The sequence below is a fragment of the Gossypium hirsutum genome, chromosome A02 (genome assembly GCF_007990345.1).
Source record: "Gossypium hirsutum isolate 1008001.06 chromosome A02, Gossypium_hirsutum_v2.1, whole genome shotgun sequence".
Taxonomy (NCBI): Eukaryota; Viridiplantae; Streptophyta; class Magnoliopsida; order Malvales; family Malvaceae; genus Gossypium; species Gossypium hirsutum.
In genome coordinates, this window is record NC_053425.1 from 40731417 (window position 1) to 40737409 (window position 5993).

Below are 5993 nucleotides of genomic sequence, written 5' to 3' on the forward strand. Positions count from 1 at the left end.
GAAGCAGTTACACATCAATATTTCGTTGGTGGAGGCTTTAGAAAAAATTTCGACTTATGTGAAGTTTATGAATGATATACTGTCCAAGAAGAAATGGCTGAGTGAGTATGAAACTGTTGCCTTGACGAAGGAGTGCAGTGCGTTCCTGCAGAACAAACTGCCACCGAAATTGAAAGACCCAGGAAGTTTTACTATAACCTGTAACATTAGTGAATCCTACCATGGTAAATCTTTGTGTGACTTATGAGCGAGTATCAACTTGATGCATAAGTCTATTTTCAAGTTGCTAGGGATAGGTGAGGTAAGACCTACAACTGTGACGCTTCAGCTAGCGGACCTATCTTTAGCATATCCCGAAGGAAAGATCGAGGATGTTTTGGTAAGAGTCAATAATTTTATTTTTCCTGCTGATTTCATTATCTTAGATTTTGAAGCAAATAAGGAAGTGTCAATCATCCTTGAGAGACCTTTCTTAGCCACAGGAAGAACGTTAATTGATGTGCAGAAATGTGAACTCACAATGTGAGTTCAAGATGATCAGGTAACCTTTAACATTCTTAAAGCGATGAAATTTCTCGATCCTGTAGAAGAGTGTTTAGTTATGGAAGAGATAAAAAACCTTGGTTTCTAGGGAAAGCAATTTTAAAAAAGATCCATTGGAGAAAGCCTTGAATCTTAACCCTTTGGAGGATGAAGAAGGCGAAGAAAACATGGCTTTGATTGAAGCCAATCCGAGAAATTTTATTCAATCCACACAGTTTGAACCATTAGAGTTAGAAGTCGGAGAATTTGTGCAACCCAAGTTTTCAATTAAAGAACCACCTAAACTCGAACTAAAGGTACTTCCTTCCCATTCGAATTATGTTTATTTAGGTGACTATTCCACTTTGCCTGTGATTATCTCAGCAGAACTGAAAAAAAGATCAAGAGGTGCAACTAATTGCTTTCTTAAGTTATTGTTCTAAAGAAATTTAAGAAAGCAATTGGTTGGACCATAGCTGATATTTGAGGTATAAGTCCTTTTGCATGCATAAAATTATTTTAGAAGAAGGTGAAAGAGCTCAAATTGATGGGAAAAGGAGGCTCAATCCCATTATGAAAGAAGTTGTAAGAAAGGAAGTGATGAAATGGTTAGATGCAGGAATCATCTATCCTATTTCAGATAGTTCGTGGGTAAGTCCAACGCAGTGTGTGCCAAAGAAAGGTGGAATCACGATTTTTGAAAATTAGCATAACGAGTTGATTCCAATGAGAACTGTTACTAGTTGGAGAATCTGTATTGATTATAGAAAATTGAGTAAAGCCACTCGGAAGGACCATTTTCCATTGCCTTTTATGGATCTGATGTTAGATCTACTGGTAGGTAATGAATTCTATTTTTTTTATGGCTATTCGAGATATAACCAAATAGTTGTAGCTCCGGAGGACCAACATAAAACAACCTTTACTTGTTCATATGGTATGTTTTCTTTTAGGCGAATACCTTTTGGTTTATGCAATGCACCTACAACATTTGAACGATGCATGATGGCAATATTCATTGATATGGTTGAAAATTTAGTTAAGGCTTTCATGGATGATTTTTCTATTTTTGGTAACACTTATGATATTTTTTTGAATAATTTTGCTAAAGTACTGAAGAGATGAGAAGAGACAAATCTTTTCCTTAATTGGGAAAAATGTCATTTTATGGTTAAGGAAGGGATTGTCTTAGGGCATAAAATCTCAAGGAGAGGAACTGAAGTCGATAAAGCAAAAGTGGATGTAATTGAAAGATTACCGACCCCAATTAATGTGAAAGGAGTCAGAAGTTTCTTAGGCCATACCAGTTTTTATTGAAGGTTTATCAAAGATTTCTCGAAAGTTTCTAAACCGTTGTGTTTGTTGTTAGAGAAAGATACAATGTTTGATTTCAACAAAGCATGTTTGGAAGCTTTTGAAGATCTGAAAAATCAGTTAATCTCAGTCTCAATAATCGTTACACCTAATTGGATTTCACCTTTTGAGTTAATGTGCGATGCAAGTGATTATGCTGTTGGAGCTGTGATGGGTCAAAGAAGAAACAAAGTGTTTCACCCTATTTACTATGCAAGTAGAACTATGATGGGAGCCCAACTCAATTATACGGTAACTGAAAAGGAACTATTTGCCATAGTTTTTGCTTTTGACAAATTTCGCTCATATCTTATAGGTACCAAAGTTACACTACTTACTAACCATGCGGCCATTAAATACTTGCTTACGAAGATGCGAATCTGAGGCTAATTTATTGGATACTGTTACTCCAAGAATTTGACCTTGAGATCCAAGACAGAAAAGGCGTCGAAAATCAAATAGCTGATCATCTATTGAGGTTGAAGCAAGATGAGGTAACTCAATCATGTGTGCCTATCAACGAGAATTTCCCAAACGAACACTTATTTGAGGTAAGTCAAATTCATGAAAACCTTGGTTTGCTAATTTTTCCAATTATCTTGCATGTGGAATAATTCCTCGGGAAATGACATACCAATAAAGGAAAAAATTCCTTCATGATAGTCGATATTATTTTTGGGAGGATATATTTTGTTTAAACAGTGTGCAGATCATATAATCCCGAAGTGTGTAGCTGAAAGTGAGATTGATGAGATCTTGTATCATTGTCATTCATCTCCAAGTGGGGGACACTTTGGTGGTTCACATACTCAACTAAGATTTTGCACACAGGTTTCTTTTGGCCTACACTATTTAAAGATGCTTATGCTTATGTGAAGAACTGTGATAAATGCCAAAGTACCGGAAATATATCAAGGAGTAATGAGATGCCCTTGACAAACACTTTGAAGATTGAATTATTTGACGTATAGGGCATTGGCTTCTTAGGCCTGTTTCCTTCTTTGTATAGGAACAAATACATCTTAGTTGTTGTGGACTATGTATCCACTTAGGTTGAAATTGAAGCATACCCTACAAATGATGCTAAGGTAGCCATGCGATTCCTACATAAGCATGTGTTTACACGATTTGGGACACCAAGAGCTATTATTAGTGATGAAGGTTCTCACTTTATGAACAAATGGCTTAAGTGGTTGCTTGAAAAATATGATGTGAAGCACAATATTCTACTGCCTATCACCCCCAGCCTAATGGGCAAGTTGAAAGAGTGAACAGTGAAATCAAATGTCTCCTTGAAAGGGTAGTACGCCCTAGTAGAAAAGATTGGTCTCGAAGGCTTGATGATGCATTATGGGCCTACTGAACTGCATTTAAGACACTGTTAGGAATGAATCCTTATCGGTTAGTCTTTGGAAAGGCATGTCATTTTCCATTAGAGTTGGAGAATAGAGCTCACCGGGCTTTCAAGTAGGTGAACTTTGATCTTAAGCAAGCCCGTGAGAGAAGGATGTTACAACTTGATGAGTTGGAAAAGCTGAGGTTGTTTTCATATGAGAATGCCAAAATGTGTAAAGAAAGATCAAAGAGATGGCATGATAGACATATACAACCTCGCGAGTTTAAAGAAGGTCAAAAGGTTTTGTTACTTAATTCAAGGTTGAAGTTATTTCCTGGAAAGCTTAAATCTCGATGGAAAGGACCTTATACTGTCTATCGAGTTTATACTGTCTATCGAGTTTATCCTTATGGAGCTATTGAATTATATGAAAATTACGGAGGCACGTTTAAAGTTAATGGTCAACGTCTCAGACACTACTGGGATGGTGAAGTTGAGCGAGTTGAATCCTCGTTCAAATTAACAGACCCTTAATTTTTCATGAACTCGTTTTATAAATAAATAAATAATTAGAACTTATTTTCTTAACTTATTACATTTAATTAATTTTGTCTAAGGAGATTGGAACTTAAGCGGGATTGCTATGACCCTTCCAAACTTTCCTGGGAATTAATTTAATGTAATTTGTTACGAAGAAATTTTCTAATTAAGATTTAAAAATTTTTAAGTTTCATTTGTTTTGTTTAAATTTTAAATTTAACAAAAGGGGTCAAATTTTGGCCCAAGTACTAATCAGTTTTTTTTAGTAAGTTCTTAGATACAGTCTGAGTTTGACACCCAAGACAGCAAAAAGGAGGAAAAAATCCATACCATGCCACCACTCCCATTACTTGACGGCCAAGTAACCCTAATGCAGCTAAATTTTTGCTACATGTTGCCCTAATTTTTCCTATACCCCTCTCTATTCTATTAATTTTCATATCCCTTCAAGCAATTTGCTTAAACCTTAAAAAAATCCTTAAATCTCCCTTTTGCCCGTCAACCTCAAATCCCGAAAGAAACCCTAGTTCTCTTCCCTTTTTGCCGAAATCACCTATTATCATCACAAGAAGATTGCCGACGCACCAACTTTATTGTCGTACATTATCGTTGTCGCCACGACACATCGCCGTTGCTATCGCATACTATAGTTGCCGTCGTACCATCCTCACCGTCGTACGATTTTTTCCATAGCAAGCTTTTACCAATTTGGAGATTTCTTTCTTTTTTTCCTTGTGTAGAAAATTTGCCAATTTTCAATAAAAGATACCATGTCTCGTAAAAGAACTAAATCTTCAAAGACTACTCCTAAAAACCCGATTTTGATCAATTAAGAAGTGAAAGAGAGATTTGATTCAATCTTCAAGCACCAACAATGAGGCCGAAAAAAGGTTTTGACTTGAAGAGTAATGATTTGATGGTTGTTCCTCTACCAATTAGAAAGAAAATCAATGCTCCCAAGTAGGAACAATTTTGTGATGCTCATTCACTTCCTAATAATGAACTAGTTCAAGAATTCTATGTTAGTTTGACTACGCAAGATGCTACTGAAGTCATCGTTCAAAACAAAAAGGTACCTCTTACTTCTAAGTCTATCAATGATTTGTTTAACTTACCTGATGTTGAAGAAGATGAGTAGTACCCTATGATGAACAACATTAATTGGGATTTTCTTCAACAAGTGCTTGATGTTGTGACAAATCCGGGATCCCAATGGATTATATGAAAGTATGGGAGTCATTCTTGTCGAAGGGGATACCTAAAACCAGCAGCAAAGGTATGGTATGGTTTTATTTCATTTGCTATAGTTTTATGCCTATCTCACATAGTTCCATCATCTCGATGTAACGAATGCTTTTGTTATATGCAATCCTGATAGAAAAGTCAATTAATGTTGGGAAAATTATTCTCAAGGAGATTTATGATTGTGCTATAAAGAAGGCAGGAAGTGCTTATTTCCCATCATTAATCACTTCACTTTACTTAAGTGCCCGTGTTAAAACACAAGCAAATCTGAAGGGGTGATATGTTCAAGGATGCATTACAAATTATGATCTTGAAAGATTAATAGAGAGGGTGCATGAGCTGAATCAAGGCGAGCAAGAAGAGCCAACTGAGCCAGATACGAGGAGTCAACAGATAGGAACTAGGACTGAAGCTAATTCAGTTACTGACACTAAAGAGGTAGAATCTGATAAGGAACTGAACAATCCTAAACCAGTTGAAGGATTTGAAAACCCTAAACTAAGGGTTGAGCCAGAAGAAGAACCAGTCAGGCTAAATGTTGAACCTGAACCTACAACTCCTATGCCGACTTTTGCAAGTGCTTCAAGGAAATCGGAGTTATCAATTTTGATGGATATGTGCAAGTTCATGCACAATCAACAATAAACTTACTGGAAATATGCAGAAATTAAAGATGACTCAATTCAAAATTCTTTTAAGAATATCTCTAATACTTTTGTTCTTAAGTTCCCATATGCTACCTTTGAGACATGGACGGAAGGTATTGGCGATGCAAGCGGAGATGGCGTTGAAAAAGACATGGGGAGTGAGCCAGAAAAATAAAAGGGGGTATTCTTGTCTTGATTTTTTTAATTATTTTTAGTTCTTTAGGAATTTATTTCTTTTTTAATTAGGATTCAATTTCTGCAGAATAAAACATAGCAAGCATGAATAAACTTAACACTTCTTTAAAAAGAAAAAGACTAAGTGATGTGGTAATGGGAATGAACATGTCTAG